This window comes from Nelumbo lutea, chromosome 3 (assembly GCF_056320005.1).
Source record: "Nelumbo lutea isolate HS-2025 chromosome 3, American lotus-T2T, whole genome shotgun sequence".
In the NCBI taxonomy this organism is placed as follows: domain Eukaryota; kingdom Viridiplantae; phylum Streptophyta; class Magnoliopsida; order Proteales; family Nelumbonaceae; genus Nelumbo; species Nelumbo lutea.
Window position 1 is genome coordinate 37,006,363 of NC_142686.1, and position 10,587 is coordinate 37,016,949.

General features: G+C 35.4%; 1 long non-coding RNA gene across 2 annotated transcripts; it reads right to left on the reverse strand.

Moving 5' to 3' along the window:
- Positions 1–1,770: 1,770 nt before the first annotated feature.
- On the reverse strand, positions 1,771–6,983 carry LOC148864269 (uncharacterized). 2 transcript variants are annotated; one of them, XR_016110482.1, is made up of 4 exons: positions 6,543–6,964; positions 6,229–6,309; positions 5,464–6,080; positions 1,771–2,720 (listed from the first exon to the last, which is right to left on the reverse strand). It is a non-coding gene; the product is annotated as an uncharacterized LOC148864269 (long non-coding RNA). The 2 variants fall into 2 exon arrangements; XR_016110481.1 differs by lacking the exon at positions 1,771–2,720 and having other exon boundaries at positions 5,373–6,080; positions 6,543–6,983.
- Between the last annotated feature and the right edge of the window lie 3,604 nt (positions 6,984–10,587).

The following is a 10,587-nucleotide window of genomic DNA, read 5'->3' on the forward strand; positions in this document are numbered from 1 at the left end:
TAAAACAACTAATATAGAGGCTTTTGTATTTTACCCTAAATAAATCCATGCCCATGATTTTTCTTTTATCTTTTTAATAAAACAACTAATATAGAGTCTGAATTTCCTACCCACACAAACTCTACTCACGTCTACCCACATAACATCGTAGCCACTCATGGAGAACATCTCATCCTCCTACATAGTATTATGTGGGGGGGAGATGTTCCTAATTCACGAGGATAGTGTGTTGTGGGTAAACATAGGCAAAATTCTCATGGACAAGAGATCTGGACTCTTTTTTTTTTTTGGTGAAAGAGATCACTAACATAAGTGAAAGATTTGCCAATTTGCCATGACTCTAGATCTCCTACCCACAAAACACTACCTCCCTGTGTTTGGAACTTCTCCTCATGCATAATAACATGTAAGAGCATGAGATGTTCCCCATGTGTGGTAGAGGCATTGTGGGTTTTGCAATTATGAATAAAATCAGATTAGACAACCACAGGATGCTTTATATTGAACAAGCAAACCTTGTTATGTTATGTATTACCTGATTGGTATTTCTTTTTGTATGATTGGATGTGCAAATTGATGGTGCACGATTTGGCAGGTGACTCGAATGCTGAGTTGAAAGTTTTCCTTTGTTGGTGGCCGAGCCAAGTTTGACTGAGTTAGGTCTGATCAAGCTATGTAATCCTACAAGAGAAAGGTGTTAGAGTGCTCGAGTTGTTTTGACCTAGGGTGGGCATTTCGATGCTTAAGTCAGCAAAGAGTTCTTTAGAATCTAAAAAGATTAGAGAGTGTGAGAGCTTAATTGCATACATTCTTTAAGGGGAGTGGTGTTTTTATATAGGTGTGAGGGATTAGAGACTTTCTGTAACGGGTCCTAGATTCCCAAAGAACCATTTCCGTTAAGTTGGGAGAGAGCACATACGTTGGTTATTTAATCTGCGTAGAGGACTGAGGTCCGTCCGATTGATCCTAATGCGCGATATACAAGTAGGTCGTCTTAAGGGTCGAGCATTAATACTCCGAAAGACTGTGTAATAACGGATCTATGTAACAAGTTAGTGAGCACGATTTGTAGGTCGTCGATCATACCCGTCTTGGCTCGGCCAGCCCTTGAGGGAGGTCACTCCTTGTTTGAAGGACTTTCAGGTCAGCCAGGCCGAGGTACCTTAGGTTGGCCTTGGACGAGGTGCTCCTAGCTGATCTGCCGTTGTGATTTGCTTACTCAACTCCGAGGTATCACTTGGAAGCTACGTGTCGTGATGTAATTGGGAGGACCAAATTACCCTCATCACAAATAATAAAGAAAGGAACTAAATTCATGCAATAAGCAACTATTGAGCCATAGAGACACCGATAAGTAAATAATTTAAAATTTTTAAACCTTTAAGAAAATTTCCATCCCTCTAATGCTTAAAAAAAATGAAAAAAGAAGACAAATAATATCAATTATATTGATATGTACTATCGTATCAATGTTTTAATTCCTAGTCTGATTTGATTTGTCTATAAATTTAGGACAACACAAGGGTCATGGGCCATGAGTCATCCGTCATGGCAAATCTGCAGTGGGATGAATATTAAAAACAAGTGATCTCTACGGGACATAATATGAATAAATCTGTGAATGAATAACACTGCATTAAACAAATTTTTGTATCCACTTTTCATTATATGAGACATATATGGATGAGATGTATATGTATGATGCTCACTTCTTTTCAAAAATGAAATAATTGAAGAAATAAAAAAATTGTCTCCATCTCTGAACGAAATCTAGCAAATGAGAATTTAAGTAGGAGTATCAGAATCGATCAATATATTCCATGTCAGATATGGTATTTGCATACTTCATGGCCTAGGGGCGGTTCTTACAAAGATCCAACTTTTCTTTGCCAAAGATGAAAATACATCCTAAAGTGGCCCGACTTATCACTGAAGGAAGTTCAGAAACAGTTGTTAAAGCAAAAAAATTATTCTTTTTGGAGTTGGTGGGTGTCTGTCTGTTGCCTCAACCACCACAACATTTCAACTTGGAGGAGGGTCGATCAAATGATTTGCTAATGGGAATATTTGCACTCCATACTACTCGAATGATGCTAAAACCAAAAATCACAGAAAGATCCTGCATGTGTTATATTAATTGAAGCAAATTACAAGCATTTATTTCTAAACAAGTGATCTCTATCTCTTAACCCTCTTTCTGAAATTCCAACTTTAATAGGGAAGTTTTTGCTTATAACTTAGGCAACTATAAAAACCCAGCATCAAGTAATTAGTTGCTGTCCTGATTTCTAAGGGAAAGATTAGGCCATCTAAGTCAGTTACATAATTGATTATTCTCCTTAATACTTTTTGCCCTTTAATTAGTGACTACTATTCTTGTTTATTAATATAAAAATGGGGAGGTCTGCCAGAAACAGACTTTCCACGTGTACTCTCATTAAGGTGGGGTATTCCTTGCACATGTAATTGCCGGATGACATCAAAGTATATAAATAGAACATTGAATAGAATTGTTTATAAGGTTTTCTTTCCCATCTCTTACCTCTTCACATCCTCACATTCTACCCATTTATTTCACCTTGGTTGGATAACTAACTAAGAGTAGAAAATTAATGTATAAATCTTCAAGCAAAGAAAGTAATATGAAACTAATAGAGGGTGTTCCCCATAATGAAGAATTGGATATCCCAGGCCTCCACTCCACCCCTCTTCTTATATTCCTGCCAAGAAGGAATCCTCTATCAAAGATGAGGATACGATAGTTTACAGGTATTTAACTTCTTCAATTGTTGCTATTGTCAAATTAAAAGAGAAACACATTATGCACAAATAAGAGATGGAGTATGTGCAGAGCACATATCTCGATAATTTTTCCTCATTCAGTCTGGCATATTCTAATATACAAAATATGACTAATATATCTCCGTGCATTTAAACACCTTCAACTTGCAGAGTGACCCCTAAAAGTGCTCAACTGAGCACAAATGAAAAAAAAAAGAAAAGAAAAGAATGAGAGTCTATCAATTAAAGAATTTCCACTCAGTGTATATGCTTTCATTGTCCACACCCCAAGACATAAAGCTACCAAAATCCCCTCTTTTCCAGCTTGATAGTGTGTGTTTGTGCGTGTGGGACATAAAAAAACAACATTATCAGTCATTTTGTCTTCTCAAAACAAAAGCTGATTGAAAAAGAGAATAATCTTATATATCCTTACAGAAACATTGCACCTGTATAGAAGCTTGGAAGAGCCACTAAACTATTTGGGTATCAGAAGGGTCTTGATTATTGCCAATGCTCAATTTCAAAAAGAAACACTTGCCTTTCGACAACTCCATTCCAGTATCTCCAAACCTTTGGAGAAATTTTTGTGGATTGGAGCTGTAGAAAAAGTACACTCTTTTGATTCATAATATTTGACAACCTTATTAAGAGATCAATGCAGTGTTTAATGTTTCTTAACCCAGAGCTCGGAGTTTACAAGTAAAGCATGACCAACTTAAGTATGAGCACAATATAGATGGTCGACCAAAAACTACCAGGGGCCAACCATCAATTGGCTCTGGGTTATCAGATAAATAACTCACATTTGATAACTGTTTTGACTGTAACGTTTTAGGGGGTATTCGCCAATGTGAATGGTTTTGTTTTTTCTTTTTTTTTTTTTTTAAATCAAAAACAACTGCCACATTAGCAAAAATGTATTGTGTTTTTTTTTTTTCTGGCAGGATAATTTTGGTTTTAAAAAACAATAGCAGTCACAACATTGGTCACCTTTTTGAAATACCAGATCTTTGTTATTTGAAAATTACAAAGCTATAGAAACCTAAAAGTTCCAAAAGAAAAAAAAAAAGAATAGTAGATGAAGAATATGAGACGACTCTTCCAAACATTTAACCATGAAAGACAACAAGAAGGAAGAACCAGAGAAGATATAAAAGCTGATGGAAAAGCTGCCATACTTTGGACAGAGCCAGCATCCAAGACCATTATTAAAATTCCAGTAAGTTAATGGGGGGAGTAATTTGAGAAATTTGAAAATTTTCATAAGATCAATAGGTAAAAAGTAATATCAAATTTTCATTGAACAGAATTTCTTTTTCATGTGATAATTCAGATTAGCTGGGTAATTACTAAAAATTATGAGGGGCATTTTAAGATTTTACAAGCACAGGTTGACATGTAAATAAAAATATTGGATGAGATAAACTGTTGTTTATAATATACTATCAAGAAAGAGAGGGAAAATGTAATTATGCACTAGGTTTTCAAACAAATTAATTGTTGAGCATGTTTGGGTACTGTCTTGGACTTGCATAACATAAAAGTATGTTGGATATGTATAGCTTACATTATGTTTGTTTGAAGGAAAAAGTAGGGAAAGGAAGGGAAAGGTAGGAAAACCTATACAAGGTTGTAAAGGTTTTCCTACCTTTCCCTTCCTTTCCTTACTTTTTCCTTCAAACTAAACACAGCCTTAGTGTTTCATCCTGGGATCTATACATGAATTGGATCGATCTTAAAAACTGAACTGATTTCCGTTTGGTCTGGATGGGGACCTTGATTTCCCCTTTTAAGGTTCAGTTGTCAGCACTCAGCAGTTCAAGTATTCAGGATTAGATATAGTAATCACTAATCAGATAGATGTGTCCAATCTTGTCTGTGCCCCTAAACTTTTAGGCAGCATTATCATGAGATTGCACACTTCTGAAGTATGTAATTTCCAAATTACAACAAACACGCCTATTACTTTCAAAGGTTGAAGTTCATTGACCCCTGTAATAGTTAATATGGACTCCAGTGAAACCAGTCCATGATCAATGGATAATTAGGATATAAACTTTAACATCTAACTTCAGCCATCTTCTTTTAATGCAGGAAAAAAGTTTCTTGAAAAAGATAAATAGTGATATCATTACTCTAGCAGGTTGGGTGGAATTACAGTTAGTATTCTACTTGAACTTGAGGTTGCTGAAAGAAAGTCATAAATTGTAACAACAGTAAATCTCACACAAAGTATGATGGGGGAATAAAAGAAGAAAATTAAAAATGGTAACTACAATTGAGATTCAAGGAACAAGCTAAAGGGAAGAGGGATTCACCAATTGCAACAAGCACAAGAAGCAATGCCTAAACAGACTGACCTGTGGATTGTCAGAGCTATAGAATAATTTCTAGACATGAAATAGACAGATGCAAAACATATGAACAGGATGAAATTGAAATAGAAGCTTTGTATATATGGCTAACCTTAAATTCACCCATCTTCCCATCTTTACTCTGAGTTCCCTCAGGGAAGGACAGATGCCCCTTTTCTTACCAGATCAATGCAACACTTTACACAGTCCTATACTTAAGAAGCCAATAAAATGCCAATACCTCTTCCCTTTATATTTCCATAGACAATACAATCATTCTCACCAAATCAACATAAAGAAAGATGAAAATGAAAAGAATATATACCAATTGACTTCTTCTATCCATTTGCTTCAAAGGAATAGTACCCATAAGGAACATTATCCACCAACAACAGGAAGGCAAACATCCCAGTCTTGCTGATAAACGTGAAGCTTCTCCCAAGAATCAGAAGGGTAATAAAATATCTAGAAATCTCTGGTGATTGAAAACATATACAGCAGGGGTATCAGGCTTTCGCAAATTCTCCAATCCCTCAAACTCAACCCTAAAGAAAGGAAACTGTCAAAGTTGCCCAAATCTTGGCAGTAAGATGTACTTTTGTTTGGTATTGATCGAATAGGAGCACAACAGGATGACCCACCAGCATAAATATAAAAAGGAGATTACTAAGCTGATTATTTAAGGTGAGATCAGAATTATTGGCAGCAGTCTATGGAGTAGAGAAAGCTAAAGAAATGGGGATTACTAAGCTGATTATTTAAGGTGATCCAAAAGTTAAGGAATGAATTCAGGAGATTCAAGCAGATATGTAAAGATATGATGATCCAAATAAGATGGATTAGGAGGTTTGCAAACAGTTTGGCTGATGGTCTGGCAAAGCAAGGAACTCAAAGACGCTATGTTCTGGGCAATTCCTCCAACTTTTGATCTCACTCGAAATTCTGCCAATGGAAAACATAGACAACAATTAGAAATATTAAAGAGTGAATGAAATACAATTATACTTGCTTATCAAAAAAATTTAGAAATATTAAGGAGCAAATGAAAGAATGAATTAAAAAAGAATATCAGCAAAGGGTTCAATCAAACCTGTTAATAAGTAGACAGCATCAGGAGACCCAGTTCCAGCAAGCTCTGAACTTAAAACAATGTTTTCTGGAAGGCTTATACCTGTTTTGCAAATTAATTTTATAACATGGTTTAAATTTCTCCACTTTTTGTCCAAAAAAGAATCCCAGTTTAGATCAATATGTTTACTTGGAAAGCCTAAAAACTAAAAAGAAAATTCTATCATGAGTAGAAGAATGAAAGAACCTTAAACAAGTAAGACAAATTGCACTAATCCAAAAAAAAAAAAAAAAACAAATGACTGAACAAAGCATAAGTGCAAACATCTTGCTTACCATAACTAAACAAAGAATTTACAGATTTTATTGAAGAACCATCCTCTTTGCTAAGGCACAGAGAAAAGAATATAATAGTTGCAGCAACAAAGACACAGTATTAAAAGAGCCAGTTGAATTTCAGGAGTTGGTAGCGGTAAGAAATCCAAGAACCTCCAAAGTTTCAAAGATCACAGCTAACCAAGTAACCAGCTATGCACGGTATCTCATCCGACTATGAAATTTAACCCAAATAGGATTCAAGTTTTATTCTATCAGGTGTTCTGCATGAGAGCAGGAGTCAAAATGCTGCTTTTTGCTTAATTACTGCCATCATGGGTCTTCAAGCTTTAATTCCAATTCCATGAAAGCATTAAGAAGGTCAAAATCAATTTAAAGTTTCATAGTAAATCATAATCATATAGACGGATGGGAAGTAGGAGTGGAGCCAAGAAAAAGAATAAGAAGAGAGAGAGAGATCAACAAAGAAATAAAGAAAATTTTATATAGTTGTTACAGATGTGGAATGTACCAAAGTTTTTAAAGCATCGAACACTTTAAGACTGGAATTCTCAACATGTTTGTTGTCCATCTCCTAGTTGCATCATTCAAGTAGTTGATGTGATGTTAGATGTCTTGTATTTCTAAGAGGTTGAGACCTTTACGGTGATTTTAGTCACAACTTGTTATCTTTTAGGGTTATTAGAACTTTATTTGCCATCCATTACTTATGTGTAGAACACATTAAAATATTATAAAAAAGTAACTAAAAAATGAAACTTACAAAAGGAGCGCACATTTTAAAAGTGATGTTACCCATGCCTAAAATGTTGCCCTGACTATGTGCCTAGGTACACCTTAATTTTAAAACACTACCTTCAACTCACTTCTCAGCAACCAGGGTTCTTACCCTCCGATCTCATCACCTACATTGCTACCACTTAATGCTTACATTATTGTGGCAGCTACTATTTAAAGAGTCGATCTCATCCTCCGACCATCTGAACCAAAATACCCTTGCTCTCTCCCTTCTCTTTTTTAATTTCTTCTTGTTTTCCACCCAATCACACTGAGGAGTGGATTCATATCGTCTCAGTATTCCATCTTTTGACCTATTGTTCATGTCAAAGGGATTTATTTACATTATTTCCTTTATCATTTATTAATAAAATTACTAATTTTATCATGATCAATTTCTAATTTGGTTATTTACATTATTTGGTTACTCAGATTTGTTGCCCTTGATCAATTTCTAATCTCAACAGAACACATAAATTAAGATTGAATATCATGGTTTTCAAAACCAGACCGGACCGGATGGTCAGATCGGAAAAATCAGGAACCGGTTACCTGATTGGTTCCGTTTTACCCCAGAACCGTCATTTGGCCAAAAAACCATTGATTTGGTCAGCAAATTGCTGACTTGGGCGGTCGAACCGTTTGAATCATGCAACAGTTTTTGGCTGTTCTTTAAATTTTTTTTTTAATTTTTTTGTCAGAATGGGCCATCCGTTCAGTTCGAACGGTTGAACCATTTGACCCAGGAACCGGACCCTTTAACAGTTCATTGACCGGTTTGGTTTTAAAAACCTTATTGAATATCATATTTCATGAAATTTAATTCGATGTACAGTCCATGACTCCAGACATTTATTTTTGACATTATACTTACATGGATAGCAAAATGCAGACAAACTATGATATGGCACCATTTTTTTCCCTTTAACCTTGTAAAGATGTAACAAATGGTTGTACATTAATGTGGGGAGTAAGTGTTTGGAATTAAGTGTTTTTCCATGAATGTAAGATGACAAATAGAATGAGCGAAAACTGCCAAGTATAAGCTCATTAGATGAGTAGCTATTTTAGTTATCACTGGAGGTCTTGGCTGACATGGCACTGAGCATAGCTGAATGTTGGAACAGGATTGATTCCTGATGTAGCTGATAAGGCTTAGAGAATTTTAGATTTCAGTAGGGCTACCAACTGAAATCTAAAAATCTGCTGGGTTATCTGGGTTCATACCTATGGTGTTATCTGGGTTTCAAGGGGCTGCAATGGAGGGACTAAGGATGCAGTTTGGTTTTATAACAAAGAAACACAGATTTTGAATGCTAGCTATATGTGAAGAGAAGGGACAATAAAGTTGTATGGGAAATTAATCCATGCCGGAGATGGTTAGAGACTTATGCTATATAAGCAGCATAGTACTTACTACTTACGATACAACTGTCTACTCCAGCATACAGGAAATATTTGAGGGGATGAATGGTTAGTAAACCATATCCAGAGTAATGCCAGAACCAAGATTCTAGCTCTTATATTTTTGTATGTAATTCAGATAATTAGATACATTTCATACCATACGGCACAATAACATTGAATTATATTGGGAAATGGAAAAGTAGCATGGAGCATAACATTGATTAGGGTAGCTGGAAAACATATGACATATCTTAGTAAAATTTATACCCTTAATACGACTGAAAAAATCGGCTTACAATCTATTTGCAATAATAATAATAATAATAATAATAATAATAATAATAATAGTAATAGTAATTTGACTAGTGCATGTTATAACATGGGAAGTTTCATCACTGTCTAATAGGACACTCTGAATCCGTTACCCACTCGAGTTCGGATCTCTTGTTCACGAGAATTCTGTTCACATTTATTTCAGTCACATATGGAGAATATCTCATCCCCTGCATAGTATTATGTAAGGGAAGATGTTTCCAATTCACGGGGACTAGTGTATTATGGGTAGGCATGGACAGAGTTCTTGTAAGTAGGAGATCCGAAATCTACCCACAAACTGTTTTCACAACTTTATCCACAAAACACTATAGTCGTGTATTGGGAACATCTTCCATGAATGATAAGGGAGATATTCCCAATGCACAGCTATAATATTTCGTGGGAAGTGATGTTAGAACAATTTGTGGACAGTAGATCTGAATCCCTGATAAAAATTATGTGAAGATGTTCCCAATGCATGGTTGGAAGTGTTGTGAGGATTAAATCCAGATACGATTCTAATTTATTTTTATTTAATTGCCCTGATTGGGTTGTTGATCTTGTATCTCAGGATTTGCTGGGGCCCCTTTGTTTGATTCTTTTGGTTTCAGTAATATATATACCCAAAACGAAAAACCATTACAGAAACACCCAGTGATGGTTTATCAAAAATGTGATATGCCATAGGCCCATAGGTTGATCCTCTCATTAAAAATCAATGTGATACCATATCCTGTTTTTTTGAACCTTGATTGAAGAATGTCATTTCTATCTTTTTTATTTTTATATTTTGTGTCCAAATTGAGCTTTAGAACAAGTCTGTATTTTAAAGCAATCCATTCATCAGATGCAACTAAAAGCATTTTAGAGAAAGGGAGATAAGTGATTAAGTGAAAACCATCCTTCAAATTCAAAATATTGAATGATTAAAGATTCCCCTTTAACAAAAGTGGGTGCACCCAAATCACTCTCCTTAAACAGACCAGCATCTGTCTAACCTCTGAACCATGTAGTCCCCTTGATATTCCAACCACAACCAATAATACTAGCCATGCCTTAATAGTGCATGTCATAACACGGGAAATTCCATAACTGTCTAATAGGAATAGTGCATTCGGCAATGGGTGTTTGGTAATTCCCTTTAGATGTTTGATGGAATACCCGTATAATGTTGTCTTCACATGGACTATTGGCTAGCATTCCTCCAACAATAACATATAGGAGTGATCATTCTTACCCCAAGTTGGTTCAGCTAGCTTTCAGCTTGCATATTTTTGGGCTTGGACCTACGTTTCTTGTTCAGGCCTGGCTTCGGCATGGGTATGGGCCTGTATCAGATCCAAAAAAAAGAAAAATGTATTGGTCAGTCTTGAGCTCGATATTTTGGAGAATCAGGGCTGGCAATGATAACTATTTTTAGAAATGTTGATTTGGTCAGAATTACCCCACATAGTTTCATTAATTGGTGTTTTAACTTTAAGCTTATTTTGGTGTAAGATAATTGTTTTTTCTTTTAAATAATAGTTGGAATTCATCCAACTATTGA